Here is a 21,393-nt window from a genome sequence, read left to right as displayed (position 1 = left end):
CCCGAGCCCACACGGGCAGCTTCCATTTCCATTGCTATGTATGCCATGTGGGGAGCTATCACTGCCCATATTATTTCTGCACAGGTCCAATTTATTTAGGATACGCAGTAGGAAATATTCAGCTTGGCAATTCTGATACGCAGTCCCCTACAGTCCACGCAATTCATTTTTTCTAACTGGCTGGCATAGCCCTCCTGCTGTATTAACCTGATACTGCCCTCCCGCTGCTCTGTCCACCTGCTTCAAATTTATTTCCAAAATATATCTCTGCTGAAGGACCTTCCCCCTGAAGAGGAACAAGTGAATAGGTTTACCCTTCTTGATGTACTCTTAGATCCCTTCTGCACTGAGATTTGACTACTGACTATGTAAGTTTTTCTATTTTCTGTTTCTAAGCTGAAGATGAAAATCCCTTAGCTAAAGGAATATACCTTAATGGAACATACTTTAATTTGAACCCTGAAATGGGCACATCTCAACATGAATCATATGCTATTACAATTTATGTTGTTGCTCTTGTATTTTTTAAAAATCAGAAGCAATGGAAAACATATCATATAATTTTTTGAAGTGGATCCCAAATTTGACTAACATTCTGAACATATAAAATGAGTTTCCCTTTTCCCTTCATAGAGAACACCTGTAAATTTAACAGAGAACGATAACCTGTCTATAAAATATTTAAATCATCCCACAGAATATAACAGAGAACAATATCCCTGTTATATAATTCTATCGAATGTTTTAAGCAATTTGCGGACATGAATTCAATCTTTATTAAACTTTACACAGGAATTTCTATACAATCTTATTGGTTTTATCCCTGTTAAATCGTATGCCACTCCTCAATAGGAGACTCTAACAGCTCCAACTGTGCAGATATGCTTTCAGAGATTACAGAAGTAAATTTGTTGCCACTTTCTCTTTTCTTTCTCTAAACTAAATTATTATATAGCATTTTGCAACCTCTTATGGATTTGCTGAGAAAACCATTCCTCACTATGTCTGAATGACCATTTTTCCTTGTAATGCATGCTTATGTGTACACAGATGATGGAGGGAAAGTTTCTTATTTTCAAATGTAATTGAATAAGCTCTTACTGGAAAATTAAGGATTTCTGGAGAGAATTCGGTGGAACAGATGTACGCTTTCCCCAAATGAAAAACATGCATCTGTTTCCTAGAAATGTAAACAACAACAGTAAAGCAGTCACACAAACAAGTTGTGGGTTTTTGTTTTTCTTTTTTCCTACAGATGGTTCTTATTTTCATACAAATGGGGGAAAAAAAGGTGCAGTGGAAGTTTCTAAATGAGACAATAAAGTACATTCTTATCAATGAACTTTAACTGGTCTCCTGGATGAAATTTTGTTTTATACAAATCTGCCCAGTTGTACCTGAAAACTATACAAAAATCTTCCTTATTAAAATGCTGCCTTTCAGCCTACCTGCTTCCATTTAGTCACAGTCCGATCTCCCTATCAATTCATTTTTTCCATTTCTGTTACCTCTAGATCATTTTGCCTTACTCCTGTAATGTGGATTTAGAGTTTATGGTCAGGAACTGATATGATCCAGAACAAACCCTTTTGATTAGATATTCCTGCTCCATGCTCAAAGCTGACAGGAAGAATAAGCTGCTTTTGAATGTCACGGGTATTTCCCTCCTCCTCTCCCAGCAGTCATGCTTTGCAGTCACAAAAGAGGGATTTGATGGAAGAGAGTTGCCCAGAGTATCAAAAATCCCCTATCCAGAATGGCAAGATATCTTAATGTAATTAAGTATTAGGATTAATTTCTTAATCCTTACATTTTTCACTTGTCCATTTGAGAGATGGATCTCTAATTAAATTTCCCTTTGGTCATACTAATGAAAACAATATCATCTAGAAGTCCAGCCATAGTCAGCTTGTGTGGATAGCAGTGATAAGGCTGGATAATTACAGGATTAATAACTGGCCTTTTATTGTGTTTGAAAGCAATGTAACAGTACATAGACTGAATAACTTGAAAACATAGCCACAAAGTACAGTATTGCTACTCTGATCACTTTTTCCTTCGCCTTTTTTTTTTTTTGGCAAGTGTGGGAACAATTGGACTACAAACGTATGATTGTTCCCAGGTCATATACTCCTCCAGGGTTTCCAAAAAGCAAGCAATGCAGCGCAGGCAGCTCTAGTAGCTCTGTGACAAAGTAGAACAAGTTTCAATAACCGCTGTTATTCCTCTTCATTTACAGTGCAGGCCACAGGGTAACTGTTTAATGTGGTAGCCAGTTCCCCAAACCTCTTGTACGTTTGCTGAAACATGAAGCATTTTCCTAGTACTTTGAGCTTCTTGAATAAGCGTGGGATTTCAAAGTTTAAAAAAAAACAACTAGCGACCAATCCTTTACTGATCGGTCTAGCTCTGGAGACAGTACCTCTGCACAGTAGCATCCCTCCTTTGTGGCTGGGACACTTCACCCTCAATTAGGGAAAGGTACCTTTTAATAGAGCTATTGTCCCTTTGTGGCTCGATCGTGATGCTGGGTAAGTGATAGGAACCAGGAGTCAGGCAACCAGCATGTAAGCTAAGCTGCTACAGAGCCTAATTAATGTGCAGAACAGGATGTAGGCTTGAACAGTTTATCCATGCCATCTGGATGTGGTATGGATGCAAGTGAAACTTGAACTTAATCTAATAGGTATGTAAGTTGTATGAGAAGAGCTGGTTAAAATCACAATGTAAAACAATCTCAAATTAAATGGAATGGCTAGCAGAGGAGGCTGCAACTTTCTTAGGCTAAAATGGAGTACCCTTTCCACTTACACCAGAAACGATGGGGATTTTGGCAAAGACTTCCAAACCGAACATGCTGCTGTACCATGGTTCTTAGATGGGAAGCATCTTACACCCTTCCCCATCCACTCTCCCTGCTCCACCTGCTCCTGTGAGCAATTCTCAAAGAAGAGTTGTTTTCACACTTTCTCCTTTTACCTTTATCTCCACTTTCCTCTTGAAATCAGGGCTCTTTCCCCTCCTCTTGTAACCGCTTCCAATGGCTTTGCCACACGTTTCTCAACCTAAAGAGGAACTTCATCATAATATATGCCCCAAAACTATAATACATGCCTGATCAGCCCCGACTGGTGTAGTTCTACATAGATTACTTGAGCATTTAGGTTAATCATGACAAACATATTTCTATCAAAGTAATACCTCTTTGTCAAAACAGATCCATTTGCACTGATGTAGCAAATATACTAGTCCACAGAGAGAATTAAGAAAAAAAAATCCACAAAACTATACATGTTCTTAAAGTAATTGTTTTACTTCTCATGAACTTTTAAGTTCTCATTCTGAGAGAAAAAAATACCATTGCATTTCATTTCACCTTCAAGATGCATTTAGTGGACATTTTTCCAATATGAACATACACCTACTCTGGCTAGATCTAGAAACCCCTTCAGTATCTTGATTTGGACTGACTACAATAATAAAAGACTTAGATCTCATTAGGACAGAAATTCTGATATTTTTTGATTGGCATCTGAATATTTCTAAAACTTGGTCCACGCAAAAGCTACTGAGCTTGCTTACATTACACCCTTCAGCTATACAGAAATGTTGCCATTTCCTTGAGTAGAAGTATGCATTAACCCTGTACACTTACTGTAGATTAAATTGGGTTCAAATAGAGTGATACCTTTGTAGGTGGATGTTTGTTAAATCCTAAACAGAATTAATTTTAGCTTTCAGGGACATAATCCTAGTACTTACTTTGTATCTCTTTAATGTGGCTTTTGTGTTTGTTTAGTAAAAATGAACCTCTTAAATATAAGGATCTGAAAGATGTGCCATGAGGGATGGTTTGAGGCAAGGTTTAAAATAATTTTTCTCTTTAGAAATTTTGTGTTTTCATGGAAAAGAAAAAGATCAAAAACATGTCTCAACTAACAGTTTTCTTTTTTAAAACAAAAAATCATAAATGCTAACTTGTTTGTTTTTGGTACTTCTAAGGCATTACAGCTCTTCTGGATGAAAACAGAGACACGCTGGAACACTTTGTTGAAGTGACATCCAGTAATTTAGAATTTAAGCATTTTAATTGTGGAATACATGACAGCTCTCTGTGAGTGAGAGAAGAATGTGTGCTTGTGTGTCTGTGTGTGCCTATACACACAACTGACAGATGAAGAGAGAACGTGCTCTCCTTTCTTTTCATAGATCACATAGGAACAAAAAGCTGTAATGAGCAATCTTAATTAAAACACATTGATTATCCTACAACTTCCTCACAGAGATAACAATATTGCTGTGTTAGAGCTTGTTAATCCCTATTACTCAGAAAAGGGCAGCTCAGATTGCTCATGATCATGCCATTGAAATAACAACGAAGGACTCTTCTTTTGGAGCATGGAAATGGTTACTTTATGAGAACACTGCAAATTTGACTAATTTCTACTCATCTCTGCCCTACATCGTTTGCTGTTGTTTCACTCCCTACCCATTTGCAGTGAAATGAAATTGTAGAAAAGAATGAGAAGAGACATGGGAGCACCAAGGCCTGGAACCGTTGCCTAGTTTTGGAAGATTTTGCCATGCTTAATCTTTAAACCCTTAAGCAACCTTTTTATTTCTCCTGTCTTTATGTACTTGGAAGGCAGTCAAGCTGTACAGCAGCGAGGTTCTGTGCTGGCAGAAAATATGCAGCTAAAGTTGTTGTTATCCAAACACACACACTGCAGGAGTGTGTGTGTGCGTGGGGTGTGTGTGTGTGTGTGCGCATGCGTTCTTTTAAATTGAAGCTTGCAAACACCATATATTACTTGCATGGATTAAAAAAACTGCTTCAGCATCTCAGCTTCTCTATGCAGAGACAACAGCAACTTTTCTCCACTCCTGTTAAGAGTGGCTTTCCTACCTTAGCACTTCAGCTGTGAGATCTGGAAAGCAAGCATTGAATCACTTGCCTCTTTTTCTTAAGGAGTGTCACAACGTGCAGCTTTCTTTGTGTTGCCCATATACCAGCAGTCTTTTTAAAAGTCACTGTTGCTCTGCTGCCAATCTTCTTTGCAACAGACAGTAACTTGATTTCACTAAAACTGCTCCAATTTCTACTGGTTTCAGTGAGAGCAGAATCAGATTCTCCCTCCTGTAAGAAATACTTGGCAGAGCCAATAAGCAGGCTTTTAAACTTGTGTCAACAATTCTTGGAACTAATACTAGTGGTGATCAAATTCTCCCAATTAAAATTTGACAGTGTTAAACAGTTTAACATTTTGCTGCTAAGTGATTTGCTGAAAGGTATAGAAGACAAGGAAGTATTAAACATAGTAGATGAAATATCATCATCAGCAGTCAGTCAGAATTGTCATTTGCTTTAGCTGGCCCAAGACTTTTTTTTTTTTCTTTTTTGCTCTATATTCAATATAATGCAAAAAAAAGGACATCACTGGCTGAAATCTTCATTCTCTTTCCACAGCCACTGCTCATAGAGTGGGAATTGTGCATATATCCTCAATAAGACTTGAAATTCAGTATAAATTCACTTTTTGCCAATAGTTCAAGTTATTTTAGCAGCAGTAAGTCATATTGCAGCTACTTAAGTAAGCCTGATCTGTCCTACTATGAGAAAGTTTCTCTCCAAAATAATCAACTCAATATTCTAGTTCTTCCTGTTCTGCATTATTGCAAAAATCATGGATTGCTATTCTCTGGATGAAATGTCCCTATATACAGGCTCTCTGAGCTATGAGGCATAGCAGAACCAAGACACTTCTGCTGCATTTAAGCTCCTTTGTGCCTCAAGAAGAAAGGAGTAGGATTTCAGTATACATTAATACTTTCCCAAGGAAAATATATTACCTACCAAACTTCATTCTGTTACCATCAGTCTGAAGGAGGAGCATTTTGTGAGTAGTTAGTGGAGCTACTTAAACGAACAACATAAAAAAGGTTGCGCGTGTTGCACTTGAGTCAGATCTATTCATATCCAGATGCCTCCATAGCGATGATTGTATAAAAATTCCCTCTGGGCTTGGTATTCATATCTAAAAGGCCTTTGACAGGAATAACGAGTATCTGCTAGAAGCATTATAGACCAAAGAAACAAACACTGGGGGAAAGCGAAGTTGCGGCTATCCCAGATATTAATAGGTCAGTATGAATTTCCCAGGCTGGAGAGCAAGTGACAGTGGAAGCCCATGCATATAGCCTGCATAACAAAGGCGTTTGGCGAACGGGCACAACAGAGCACTGTTAGCTTGCTTGCTTCCTGAGCAGCAACAGGAGGACTATGCTGCAAGAGGAAGTCGTGTGTCAGGAAAAGTACAGGTACAGTCCTCCTTTCTCCTGGAGGTAGATCAGTTAACAGTCCAGCCCAGCTTGAAGAAGTTAAGGTTTTACAGAAGTGAGTTTTGAAATGCAGCGGATGCAGAAAGAATTAATAATAAAGTATAGCTCAGAGAAAAATGTTGAGTTTCTCTTCTGCGTGAGCTGCATGTATGCAGCTATTTGAAGGCAGTAGGAGTAGTTCCTTTACAGCTGTGAGCAGAAAGTAGACCTATGTGCCCAGGCATTATCAGTTCTTTATTCAAGAACACAATATCAGCTTGATAATGCATACACTGTTTTGTCATTAGTTGTTAGAGCACCTCCCAAAACAAATTGTCCCTCTGTGGTTTTATAATCATGGGAATATTCTCAACGGTCCTATCGGACTGGCTGCATTCTGGCTCCAGACATCTTTGGAAAATAGCCTATTGAATCACATCGGAAATCAGGGCAGAGTTGACTTCCTGGTAGACTCCCAACAATTAAATGCCTCTCCTTGGAATGTACAATCTGTCCTTACTAGTTATTTATATTATACAACACTGCTGTGCAGCCAGTAATATCAAGTCAATCTCAGGGACCCTGCTCCCATCAAAAGCGGTAAGGAAATAGCAATCTGTCTATTGTTCCCAAAGTTTATGCAGGACTTTTTTTAAATTTTTTTAATTTAAGCCAGCACTCTTAAGAGATAGCAGTGACCTGGTCTCTGAAATGCCCCCTTATCTTCCTATTTATCTCCTGTGAGCCAGGACACCAAAGTCACTACCCTGTTTACCTGGCAAGAAAACTGGAAAATATCGGTACAGGACATTTTCTTACTGCTGTAGGGTGTCTCCTGGATGTTAAAGAAAACAACAACAAAATGAAAAAGAAAGGACAAACCCATCAAAATCCTCCTTTCCATATTATCATATGAAGAAAAACATTTCCAACTCACAGGCACTGCCAAATGGTTCAGCAGATTTTAGATACTTTGAGACGCTGACAGACTGCAACTCCTTCTGTTTACCAGAGGGATTAAGAGGTTCTCTGTCTTTTAAAATAGCTATATTTTTGTCTTCCTGAGGGTCAAAACTTGCCACTTTCACATTGCTTTCAGTAGACGTTTTAACCACGCCGTATTTGGCCACGTCAAGGAATTCTGAAGAGGCTCTTGAGATTCTTCTGTCTGAGGTTAAACGACAAGAATGGTAGCACTCCTGCAAACATTCCCACCAGAGACAGTAAAAAGCTGGGGGAAACACTTTATATGGGGTATTTTACTGTACAAAAAAACCCTTCAGCATATTCTAATGGCAATGTATCAAACTGGATTACATGAGTCATATTTACCTTATGCGGTGCGACACTATGACACATGACAGACTACCTAAAAATCATTAAGCCTCAAGAGCATATAACCCAACTGGAATTTTACGGAATATTAGTCAGCCATACCCACCCCCACTCTGCTACCATTTTCTGTAACAGAGATGAATCAGAGCTTAGCAATTCTTTCCATGTGCACAGGAAACACCAGTTAAGTGGAACGGTGACAAAAAAAATCTCTTTACCTGGTAAACAGAATTCAGCAGCAGGATTTTGCTTAATGAATAGTATACAGTTAAGTACTTCGATCTGTGGAGGTGAGAGGTGTAGAAAACTGATTAGGTAGCTCATATCCTATTGCTTTCTCGTATGCTGGAAGTTTGATATTTTTAGCAGTCTCATCACACAGTAGTCACCACAACTGCCAAATTTTGTGTCATGCAGTAATGTAGAGAGAGACTTCCCCAAATTAAGAGAGAAGCAAGATAGGAAGAGAGATCCTCGCTCCATCTGGTTTCTCAATAAATATTCTATTTCCTGACACTGGACACCTGCCACCCCGAGTCCCTTGTCAGTTCTCTCTGTCCTACCTCAGCAACCTCTTTGCTCAGCTCCCTCTCCCCGAATTAGGATATTCTCGGGGGTCTGGCACATCTGGCAGTAAATTAGCAAAGGCCCTGACTACTGTTGCATTAAGCATGCTCTTGGTCTTAGTACATAGGGCACTCTGGGGCATAGTTCCACTACAAAGCATACTGGGTTTAAATTGTTTATCTACCTAAGCTTTAATTTATGATCTCTACAAATATGTCTAAAATGAAAGAGCCTTTTATTTGTGCCATCTTTGTTTAAGAAATAGGGGAAGAAGTTGTCAAGGGCACAAAATGCTGCTGGCACCCACTATTCCCACTGAAAGTCAATGAAATTTAGACACATAAAGACTCTTGTTTATGCCTTTGAAAAATCTCTTCCGTAATCTCATCAAGACTAAAGAACTACAGAACTACAGAGCTAACTTGGAATTAAAATGCTATCATCAATTAAAAAAAAAAAAAAGAAATTTATAGGCTGTGTGGTGACAGAACACTAGATTTGACTGCAGAAGCAGCCAGCAGCCCCAACAGATACTGACTGGCCTCTTTGACCTTGTAGAGATTTTTAAAGCTCATGAAACATAACTATAGATTTGCAAAGAAGAGGGGTTGAAAGAAACATATGGGAAGCAGGAGGGTTACGTTGGAGGAGGACATTTTTAGGAGTCACAGAGGAAAAATCCATTCACTTTGCGCTTTAAGAAAACAGGGCAACTTACTGCTGCCCCAGCTGGTGATGCAGGGAGATACTGGAGTCAGAGGTAGACCATTGCCTGAGGGTAGGAAAACAAGCAAGAGGCACCCTAACAAATTATCTCTAACCTTTAAGGGTTAAGAGGATATTTAAAAAAAAAAAAAGAAAAAGAAAAAGCCCACAAAACTTATTCAGGATAAAGGCCGGGGTATTTGAGGAGAGTGACATCAAATATACGATTGCTTATGCAGAAAGGGACTAGTCAATTACAAAATAAAGACATAGCAGTTCCCACTGGATTTTATTCATACTACACAGAAAAATATATATATATTGCCTGCCCAAGAGCCTTTGTGAAAATGTTGTGGTCTGCAAAACTGTCATGCTCTGTCAGCAAATGGCTAACTTTAGAGCACCTTTAATGTTACACCACAGTGCTGTTGTCGTTGACAATTAAAATAGTTAATGTGCAAGCTGGCCTTTAAAGTGTTACACTGCTCAAAATAATGGATTGCTTTTGCATGATGACCCCATAACTGTACCTTAGTCACTGCTTGCTGGACAAGAATAGAATCCTAATAGTGCCCGGTTGCAACGGTTATGTGTTTCTGAGGTGGTAATGAGGAAGGACCTAACTTGCTACTGGACTTATTTCAGATGTCCTGAAGACGTGAGCAGCAGCGATCTATGCAGATCATATCAGAGACACTGTGGTTCCCAGAGCATCTCAAGCCCCATGGCCTTCCAAAGCCAGTGACAGTATGACGGATTCAGTCATTTAATATTTCTTCATTGCTCCTATAGGCACATAGTGTTTTCAAGCCTACTTGTTATTAATATTGTTTGGCTATTTAGAAAAGAAGCCCTTCCCTGTGCCTACCTTTATGTGGATTTGTGGGGCATAAGGACCTGCAAGGCTCACCTCTTTGGCCTATTGTTCAAAGACAAGCAGGAATTCACATGTCCCCCCCAAGTCTTACCTGTGCTCTGTGCTATACATCCAGAAGCACAAATAAATTCAGTGTACTCAGCTTGCCAAGAAAGATTAGTACCTAAGAGCTGAAATCAGGGCAGATTGTATTTCAAGCCATTTTCCCCTTCCCCCATTCCCCCTCTGCCTCCAGCCTTTTTTTTTTTTTTTAATTATTCAGGTTAGAAATGAAATGTAGTAGTTACATTATGCTAATATCAAACTCATTAATGGTAGGGAGAAAAAATATGGGAGGTAGCCTGCCAAAAGCTAAGCCTTGGCTTTTGCATTCATCCAGTAAAGTTCACTGAAATGGGAATTCATCCCTGTACTCTGGATTAGAATTAAACTCTTGGCTTACTTAAAGAGCTATGTAAGGAATACTGCACAGAAGATGCTCCTAGAAAAGTAATATTTAATGTTACTCCTTTCTATTACAATTTTAGTTCTGTGACCTTATAGAGAAAATGCCTAATTCAAGTTCAAAGACCTAATTGGGAGCGTTGTCATTTGTTTGAATGGCTAGAGAGGTTTAGCTCCGTTGACAAAGCATCTAGCATTATATACCTTAAACATGTTGTTACCCTTAAACACAAGAGCTCCAGAGGTACAAAAGCATAGATTTGTTCCTCATTTCTGATTCCTCTCCATGAGCTTACTTTGCCTGCATCCAGACACCGTTTGTTTCTGCTTGAAAAATAAGACTCATCCCAGTACAAATCACAGAAAAAGAGCCTTTATTTTAGGTAAAGATTACAGTTAGTGTCTCAAAATCTGCTCAGCACTTCAGTTGTCTCAGCTGCAAGAAACAGCCAGACTCAGAGACTGTCACTGGAACCACACGCCTGCGTGCACAAGCAGCACGAACACTCACACACACCCTGGCACCACCAGCACTGGCTACCAGCTAAAACCGAGTAACAGTTGGTGGATTTCATGAGTAACGAGCATGGATGGAGGGCTGGAAACGGAACTACCTCCTTAGAGAATCAGAATTTCAATCCTCTCAAGGCTCCTTTTCATGCAAGTTTGTTTCCAGAGTTTAGGACTGATTTTTGTGGAATAAAATCACTAGGCAGGAAGCGGCTCCCAATTCCAGTATTTAATTACAGGGATAAACACTTCCATAAAATATTCATTCTTTCCTGGGCACAATCTTTGACCCCATGGACAGCAGTACAATCATACCAGTTATTTCATTTTATCAGTCTATATTATTGCCACATCTTACTCCCCTTACAAAATGTTTATATAAAATTTATAGCATGATGGAAAGATCTTCCCCCTAATTTTTGTATGCAAATGTAGAATCTTGTCCATTTCCTCACAGTATTTGTTCTGCTTAATTGCATTTTAAATGAACATAAAGTAACTACCCTAAAGACATTAGAATGCTTCTGCCAGGGCTCTGCAGATTCTGCTGGCACATGTTGAGAAGCTGCTGCATCTCAGGCATAGTCTGATCCTCACAGATAGCCTGTCATGAGAGTGGACGCAGAGCAATCCTAAAGAAAGGCTTTGGGGGGTTTTGGCTTTTTTTTTTTTTCCCCCCTCTTCTCTTTTCTGATCAGAACCCAGTGTTAGAAAACTTAAAACCTAGCAATAGTTTGGAGAGAAAGAGGCTTTTTCAATAATCACTGGTTCCTCCTTGAGCCAAAACAACTTCAAAACATACTGAAGACAGAGTTAGATAGGGCTGCTTGGCTAAAGTGGCTGTAGGCGCCAAGATACAGTAATAACGAGAGAACTAGCAGCCATTCAACTGAAATAAATCTTAGAAAAAAATTACAATAGAAAAGAAGGAGAATTCGAATTGATTTTCAGAGGTGTTGAGTGTCTGCAGCTCACGTTATCTGCAGCACTGTTGAGAGAGCTTACGTCTCTGAAACCACCCAGATGTGTTCCCCCGGCATTTTCCAGGGGTGCTCTTGGGCAAAGTGTGCACGTCCGAGCCAGCTGCATGGAGTAGCCCTGTCTCACATAGGGTGCAATGAGAGCAGCCTATCCCACACTCTCTTCTTCGCTCATCAGTTTAGTGTATTAAAATCTTTACCCTTACCCACTTATATGGTGGCATAATTTCAGCAAAATAACTCGGGAATGCTCCTTGTTGAGATCTTTAGGATGTGGAATTAATCTAGTTTATACAAGAACATATAGTAATTATAGGCTTGAGAGGAGGAGGACAGTTAGAAATCAGCCTGCCACAAGCAGGCAGGACTTGGGAGGTGGAAGGTGCATTTCTCGGCTATATAGCCTCTCCTGAGTCTGTCAAAAACTGGAGTAAGTGTTCTTTGTAAAAAAGCAGAAGACTAAACACCTGGAGGGCTCTAATAATTGATGGTAAGAAGAAAGCTGGGTACTTTTGAAGTGAGTTTTCTATATGAAAGGTATCTACTGCTATTTAAATAAAAGATGAATCTCCTTTAGTGGAGAGAAGAATAAGAAAAGTATTGAGGAGAATTAGGAAAGTATCAAGGAGATCATCCAGTGGCTTCTTATCCTGAAAGGGACGCTTATTACTCTACTCAAGAAATTAATTTCATCTATAGAGCCTTTAAAACTAATTTTAATTCCTCAGAACTTGCAATATATTATCCTTTATATATCCTTTTCTGTTATATATTACATTCTTGCACTTCTATGTACATAAGGCACTGTGGCAATTCCAGTTAACGTATCTGTGTCAAACTGACCAAAATCAGGGTTTAACTGACTTTGACAAGTTGAAATTATTTGTTTGAAACATTATTTATCAGTTTTTCTAATGGCAAATCAAAATTTCAGCAGAATCTCAGTTTTCTCAGAAAAATATAACTTCCATGAATTACAGAGAAAACTATTTCAGTTAAAAAACCCTTACCACTTCTTATCATTCAGTCCACTACAGTTATAATTTTTCCCCTCTCTGCTTTAATTGTATTTGCCATGATATGCTAGCACAGAAATTGAATCTTGCAGCCCTTATTTCTAAGCGTGATACAGACTTAAAATTGTTAAAATGTTACCTGCTCTAGTTCCATTTTCAGATAGCTAGCAGTGTTCTAGATTTTTCTTCTCTTGGGATCACCCTCATTTAAAGCACATTTTTGTGCTTTACTTTCTAGTTTCTAAATATAGCTTTTGAACTCTGTGATACTGCAGGCTTTCTGTTTGTTCTTTAAAAACCCTGCTGTGGTTCTCCAGATCTCTTTCCTAAAGAGGGTCTTCTTTCTGTTCAGTGTAGAAAGACTCTTCCAGCTCTTAAAGCTGTGCACTAGCCCCAAGGAGTAACCCCGGACAGGCAACATACACTGGTTAGAATAGACTCACTTTGATAACAGATTAGTTTTCAAGGGGGATTTGAGCTGGGCAATAGCATCATAGGCGGTTTAGCCAATCGCATGAGAAATCAAGGCAAGCATATCCATTTCAACCACCCAATCCGTTATATAGTTGTGATGGCTGTTTTCCTCACTCACTGCATCGTTACAGAAGGCCACGATGCACCCTCATGGGAGTTCAATTAACATGCAACAGGAAACTTCACACCAACTGTTCGCATTAAATGGACACATTTTCATTAGTTCCTTTTCACAGTGAAAGGCCCTCTCCTCAGCACACAGGCTAACTGCTCAAGTGCTTGTCTACAAAAGTGAGTGTTAGAGCTGGAAAGTGAACACGTGTTACCTGCCTTTGTGCATGAGCGCCCCAAAACCAGGGTCTGCAGCTTAAATGTCAATGGATGCGTTAGTGAAATCCGTTTTATACTGTTTCCAGAGCTGATGGCATAGCTTCTGCTTGCTCAAGAGGGAGAAGCAAACAAGGCAGTCAAGACAAAATATTTGCTGAATGAAGGACAGAAGTAGTAAGAAAGAAATTGCATTTTGTAGCTCAGAACAAGCTTTGTAAATACAAGAGAAAAAAATTATTAAATTAGCTCTGCTGTTCTCAGTTCTCCCTTTGCTGTCATACCTGGGTCCCTCTTTTCTTTTTCAGGTTCTCACTTTCTGTATTGGCAGACATGCTGTTTTGCTCACTTCCAGACCGATGTTCCTGGCTCCAGAGCTGCCACGGCTCTCTGTTAGCAAGTGTTTCACCCTTAGGTTTCCTCTAGGCCATTCTCCTTATTTCTCCCCCTGCCACAACACACACGCACACACTTCTTCCTTCTCTCCAACAGTCATAAAACTGTCCTATGTTCAAACTTTCAGTCATATGTCTGAAAGCAAAAACGTTTGAAAAAGTAGTGGCTAGACAAGAAACCATAGCAGATAAGAACTGTCAAGATGGAGCTGACTTTTCTACAGAGACTCTAAATCAATAAAATTTGCCCATACAAATGAGCTGGAATAACGTTTAAAATATCTTTACAGTCTACAGATAAGGAGTCCTTCCCTAAGAGTTATAACTTAGTACAATTGCTAAATGGTATTTCCCTATAAAGCACAGCCTCCTACATCTGAACTAGTTACCTGGTCTCTGTTGCAGTCAAAGGATAGAAATTAGCACTCGTACAGTAGTCTTGAGGGCATGGTAAGACAGACTTTAAGAGAAGCTACATTTTATCTTAGAAGCGCTTGTTTATCCTAGCTAGAAGTGGAGTCTGTTTCATGAACTCAAATGGAGATGTCAGCATTTCAAAATTGAAAACCGGACAAAATGATCTCTTCAGAAGACGACAGCTCAAGGCCACAGACATAAGAGCATGATCACTGCCTCAGGTCCTCATTCCTCAAGGTGTTTTGAGAGGGGAAGTGGGGAGGGACAGCTAGGCCCAGCCAGAGAGCACACAGTAAAATATATGTAAGGCAATATACCCCGGAGATAGAGTTCCAGTGAGAGTCAAAAGGTAAAGCTGTTGGGATGGTAGATTCATATTGATTTCTGCTTAATATTTTATTAAGTATATGGTTTTGGCCATCTGTTTTTAAAATAGAATTTGGCCTCCTCTGTCCCCAGGCTGACGCATACGAAGGAATAACACACACTAAGCAGGCTGGAGGTGAAGATTAATGGCCATAGGCTGGTGTGAAAATGAGGAAATCAGGAGTGATTTCTCTCTTCTTATGTGTTCATTTCACTAGATGTATGAGGTAAAGTGACAGAAATATTTGCCTCACAGATCACTGGGAGAATCTAGCAATGCCCACAGTCTCCTAGACAGCAGACCCAACAGGAGCGTTACTGGGGCTTCAGATACAAAGCACAGACATTTGTTACAAGACATTGTTACGCAAGTACATCTGAAAGAAACCAAACCAGAAGTAAAACCTAAATGGAAATTCACCCCCAAAAACCCCAATGGGAAATAGCAATGACTTCCTAGCTGTGTATAGCACACCCAAGGAAATGCCTATTAATGTTGAGTCATAGTGGTTTCTCATATCAAAAAGATTTAGTTCTCTGAGCTTATTATTACTACAGTTATAGTCAGAAGAGCACTTTAAAAGAAATTCCATTGATTTTTTATTTTTTTCTTCTTCAAGGCAAGGCCTTTCTACCCAGCTATAAAGTATATGGCAAGCTGAAGCCAATCTCCCAGGAGTAGAGGGGTAAGAAGTACAAATAACTGTGGAAATTCATTGCCCAGTAGATCGACTCTACTTGAGGATTGTGGAGAATTGGGACTCGGGGCTGCGTGGGTAGAAATTAACCAAACAGTTAACCAACAAATCCCCAAATCCTTTGTCCACAGTTTTGTCATATTGCTCTCAGGGATCTAGTTTCATTAGAGATTTGAGTACAAAAGAAGAGAAACTGTGTGTTGTGCGAGTTCCTGTCATCAAGACACACATCCTTACTTCATAAAGGAAAGAAAGAGGAGGAGGGTTTTTTTTTTTTTTCCCTTCCTATCATAAATGCTACAGCTGAACTACACAGCACAGGCAACCTGCAGAATCTGCAGCTTGTCGAGGTTAAACATGATAATTCAAGAATAATTAAGCAAAAGGACAGAGGGTAGTGAAGCGAATATGTGGAACCAGCTGTGATGGCCAAATAGCCTGTAACTCATTCTACAAACAGGTCTCGCATTACTGTCAATGCAACTTTAAAGTGGTGCCTGCTTTACAGTTCATGTCACTGAAGTACAAGCCAGGCTAGTATTTATGTAGGCAGCAGTGCATGTATGTGCAGCTGTCATGAAGCCAAGCATAAGTAGATTTCAGTTATAATCATTCTCCACCAAAAAGAGAAGCTACTAGATATTGCACTATGCACTATATTTTTCAGTTCAAGTGTACTAAGCTTATATGCTCGCTATAATTTTATGATGGTTAGCAGTACACCAAGATTAGTATGAAAACACTCATTGTGAATATTCTCAAACCAAATAGCAAATCATAAGATGTGCAGGTAGCAAGTGCTTTATGTATCTGGGAGTTAGGGAAAGAACTGTATATGCTTCTGTGAAGACTAAAGACAATATTTTAATTTTCTCCTGCTTATTCAAGCTTTTACTTTCTTTTGAGCAGATCAGGAGCTCATACAGCTTTAAAGAGGCAATTATTACCCTTGAGTTTAGTCAAATGAACAACCCAGGGTGAATAATTAATTTGAGAAAACACAGTTTTCTCTCTTCAATCACATCCAGGCTCCTCATCCCTGTGGACATCAGATCATTTGCACATACAGTACAGAATCTCTAGAAGGTTATTTCCCTGCAACTGTTGCCACACACAAACCTTCACCCTGGTGCTGGTGGTGGCACTAGTAGCTACCCTTCTGCTTGACTTGCCTGTGCTTGTCACTGCCAACAATAACAGCTTTGATGTGCTGGGCTGCTCTCTCCATGCTGGTGCTGTTTACCTTCACAAGGCTTGACATCCTGAACACATATCAGCTTCCTGATTTTCTCCTCCGTCCCAGAGTACCTGCCATCTTTAAAATAGGCATCATTGCATAGAAAATGGCCCCAAAGTATCTAGCGATATACGCTCAGCAGCTAAAGCTCCCTCCGTCCTACAGCACGGGTGGACGAGGAGTGAGAGGAGGAAGCCCCTAAGAGATTCACATTGTCCCTACTTCCTTGTTATACACCCCATAGCCCAAGACCAAACTGTGATGTCTCGTTTTGTGGGCCACGCTTACTGGCAGAGATTTAATTTTCTCTCTTCAGCATGCTCAGAGACTGGGGATACTTGATCCGATATGACGCCACCCACCAGTCTCAAAGCTTTCCAGCTGCCCCCACTTCCTTAAGATAATGAAAGAATGCCGCAAGTTGGCTGCCCTGTTTGGGGTGAACATCACCAGTGCATTGGCAACCTTACTTTCCTGCTCAACTATTTTAAAAAAGTTAAAAATCATAAAATAACCATTTGTGAACCTGACACTTCTGCCTTTCCTAAAGCAATTGGCCTCGTACTTGAGCAAGCTTGCCTTGCTGGGAGGAACCATCTGCTCAGTACAAACATTCAGCGCCCCTGAAGGCTTATGCTACCTCTTACACACCACAGAAAAGTACCTAAACACGGCTGTAGAGACAGGGTCTTGTTTACTTTCTTTCTCTCCTTCCCCAACAGCTGATTATCCACAGAAACTGAAACAGAGCAAATGAGCAGTTCTCTGAGGTACGGAGGACAAGAGTGAAGCACCTGTTCAGAACTATGCAGACCCGAGACCAGAACATTCGCGTGAGAAAGGTATCCTGTTAATGGTGTTCGACTCTCTTAGTTGTAGGAAAAGAACTTCTGATATTTAACCTTTCTACCATTTCTACCGGTTTTTCAGAAGGAAAAAGCCATTTCTAAAATCAGTTCTATTTTCACATTCAGCAGAATATTCACTTTTGTTAAAAAATATCAGATAAATCAATACTTTGTCATTAAAGAATGTTTAGAGGAGATAATTCGACAGAAATGCTGCATTTAAAAATATTCTTTCCTTAGAGACATACAGCTGAATCAATTGGACTAATAATTAATGACTGAAATATTAGGTGAATTTGTTTCACAGTAAGCAGGTCAAAGAATCATTTTCCCCTTGAGAAAGGTGGCACGAAGACACTAGGTGAACAAATATATAAAGGCCTACAAGGAAAATTCTGATTAAACTACTATTTTCTGCATAGCTATAACAAGGCTCTGTAGAAGGTGTGAACACTCTGAAATAATACTCTTCACATTTATAAAAGCTTTAGAGGTGAGTAAATAGTTCATAATGATTTATTTACCTGACCAATTTATAGTTCCTTTTCTTGCTCACATTCAGAGACCAAATCAGTTTTCCTGATTTATTCAAGTTTTTATTATACCATAAAAAGAAGAAAACAATTTATTTCAAAAATGTGATCCTGTATATTGAAGCTCAACAATACTGGTTAGCTGTGACTTTTCAACTATGTCAGGGGAATCTAGTTTGTTCAATGAGGAAGGGAGGGAATCTATACTCACCCTACAAATACTTTCCCATGTGATTTATAAACTTCCTTTCGATGAATGTCAGGCCCCTTAGAACTTGCTTTCCAGAGGATAATACAAAGAACGAACAAGTGTTAGCCCAGAGATTTCACGCACAATTGAAACAGATACCCACAGATTTCCCTTTTTGGAGTATTATCTTGTGTTTGGAAAGAACAGTTCATCTATTGACCAGATACACTACAGAAGTAGAAGAATAAACTGAAAACCATAGGAGGTGGAAGCTTTCATCAGAAGAATATAAAATGGCAGGATGGAGCGTCTTGCTGAGCTATTGGACTGCACAATTGTTCAGGGATTTTTCTAAAGCTTATAGAAAATTTTCTAGTGGAACAGTTTTCCATCAGAAAATGTTGATTTGATTAAATTGAAAATTTTCATCGTTCCATTGATTCCATCTAAATTTTTGATGGACTATTATTAAAACAATTTGTCGAAGAAGCATTTCAACTTGTTTCAATGTAATAAAAAAATGAATTGATACAAAGTGAAATGCTTTACACTCTTACTTTGATTTGACCTTTTTTTTATTTTTTATTTTTGTGTTTGGGTTCACTGCAGACCTTCAGCATGCCTCTTTTCTTGGGGTCAAGAGAAACTTTCTCTAGTATCTGAATCTCCTGTGGAAGGGCTATTCCAAAGCCTCAAGGCTTGCTGCAGCTCTAGGCACCTACTAATAGGAGTTTTCTTGACAGCTCCCAATCACTTGTCACCAGTGCTTAACCAACACTCACTCCACGTTAGATCAGGGCATAGCATTGGCGGGGGGGGGGGGGGGGGGGGGCTTAGAAACACCCTAATGAAGGAGAGAACCTACTACTATTATTTCATTCCATCCAAGTTAGCAACATGGACTTATACTTGGCTACACCATTTCTCAAATATACCTCTGACTTTGTGAAAGATTCAAAACTCTGAGGCCTCAGGAATCATACAAAGAGACTGTTTCCCTTTAATTATTCCTCATCTACTCCATCACAGATGCCAAAGCTGTGCAGCTCCCATTGCCTCTTGAAATAAAGAGAAGTATTATTGACCTTTCTATAATCTCTGGGTTCCTCCTTCTTTTTCCCTTCTCACAGGTTTTGCTGTTTTTCAGAGTTGGCAAGTAGCTTACCAAAACAAACACTGCATGAATGCTAAGAGAATAAAGTTTGATTAAACGTTGGATAGTAATTGTGACCATACTTTATTTCTATTTTCAAACAACAGAGCAAAATAAGCTCCATTAAAAGTTTGACCTTTGAAAAGCACAATACTTGACTTATCATGAGAGAACGCTTCCTCTATAGCAAGGCCTGCTTGCTGGTGTGATGCTGTCTGCTCTGCATGTTGAAACATCTTGCCCAGGGCTTTAAGTATAATTCAGTGAAAAAGTATCTTAAATTCTACAATGCTTAGTTACATTTTTAAGTATAGATATTCCAAGTGACTTCAGCTAGTCAACTTTTCAAAATGACTTGCTGTAATTGGAAGTCTTAAATTGAGTTGGTGGATGCCAAATATCTATTAAAACACTCAATAAGACAGCCAAGACCTATACTCCTGATCCTCAACAGCCAGCAATTCCAGATTTCAAAAAATATATTTACAAGTCTAAGACGAACAATTTACAGTAACGATTAAGGTGTACTAAGAACCATTTATTAACAATACAAGGTTTTTTTAAACTTCATTGGTTTTTTGGCTTTGTAATCTCTGCTTTCTTCCAAAACTGAAAGCAGAATACTGAAATATCATGTCACTAGCTATGAGCAGAAAAACCTCCACAGCCTGATCAGAAAACGTACATGGCACATCTTTTCATGAAATTTCAGGCTTTTAATCTTACTTCACACACTACTGATGATTTTGATATGGCCTATAACTAATTTGCACTCATCATATTTCTGCTGCTAGTATACCTGGGTAGCAGTAAGGAAAGTAATGTGCTATATCACTCAAGATCTTGTCAATTAAACGCAGAGAGCACTTCAGTATATATACAATTGTAATGCTGAACTGAGAGTACACAGAAACCGTTAGGAATATGCCATGCTGTCTGTATGTACCATTACTCTGTAAAATACTTCAATATTGCACTAATATCTGCCAGTTGCAACTCACCGTGCTTCATATCAAAACAAATGGCATAAGTGTGTGGAGCCAGGACCAGTGTCAGCTATTATGTGGCAGTTTTTCCTAAGGGGACATGCTGACAGACAATCAAAGCTTTTCTTTAATATTTCTTATTGTGTTTCTCCTAGTGAGACTACCTGTCATGTAGCAATCATCCTCTGCTCATGACAGGGAAATAAAAACAGAACGCAAAAGAACTTGGATACTCATCTCAAGTGTTTAGATTTAACAAAGTACACTTGTACTTGGCTTTGAACAGAGGTATGCCACTATGTGGTAATGGACTCAGACCGGCTATTTTGGGGGATATCGGGTGTCTTTAGGTGACAATCCGAGATGCACTTTCAAAACCCTGGCTCTTCTCACATAGGTACCACAACTCTCCCAGAGCATCGCACTGCAACCGCAATGGAAGGATCTATTCTCTGCTCTAAGAAGAGAGCGTTTTCCCTGCAGAATCTGCTACAAGGTCAATCAATTGTTCTTACCAGAACTACTAATATTTCTATTAATTTAAATCAAGGTATTTTCAAATCAGAAAGAGATGTGTCCACCACGGCCTGCATATTAAACTGTATATTTTACACTGTATTAAATCATTTCTAGTTCACACAGAACTAGTGCCTATTCTTGTTGACACTTATGGGTGCTCTGTCGCATTGCCTCTGCCTCCCCAATGTTTTCCTCCTTGTTCTGCTCAGATGGCTTTCCTTTTCTGTCTTTGTTCTGACCCAGTCAGAAATTTGTCTTTCCATTTTCCAGCTCTATCCACTTTCCCCTTCGCCATGCACACAATCAGTGGAAGGTACTTGATATCATTTCACAGCCAATGTTTTCCACCCAAAATATTTACCTCCTAACGCTTGTTCCTTTCTATGCACCACGTTCTTGACTAACCCTAGCACCTCTCTTTGCATAGGAACTGCCAATGAGACAGTCAGATGAGAGGATCAGACCCTTTAAAACTACCACAGAAAAGACCAAAAGAAA

At 39.3% G+C, this 21,393-nt stretch overlaps 1 long non-coding RNA gene across 1 annotated transcript; it reads left to right on the top strand.

Moving 5' to 3' along the window:
* The first annotated feature begins 291 nt into the window (after window positions 1-291).
* Window positions 292-20,818, top strand: LOC138067963 (uncharacterized). The gene is made up of 3 exons (XR_011142413.1): window positions 292-368; window positions 17,389-17,508; window positions 20,774-20,818. It is a non-coding gene; the product is annotated as an uncharacterized lncRNA (long non-coding RNA).
* Window positions 20,819-21,393: the final 575 nt, after the last annotated feature.

The sequence above is a fragment of the Struthio camelus genome, chromosome 8, assembly GCF_040807025.1.
Source record: "Struthio camelus isolate bStrCam1 chromosome 8, bStrCam1.hap1, whole genome shotgun sequence".
NCBI lineage: Eukaryota > Metazoa > Chordata > Aves > Struthioniformes > Struthionidae > Struthio > Struthio camelus.
This window is presented reverse-complemented; position numbering and strand designations above follow the sequence as displayed.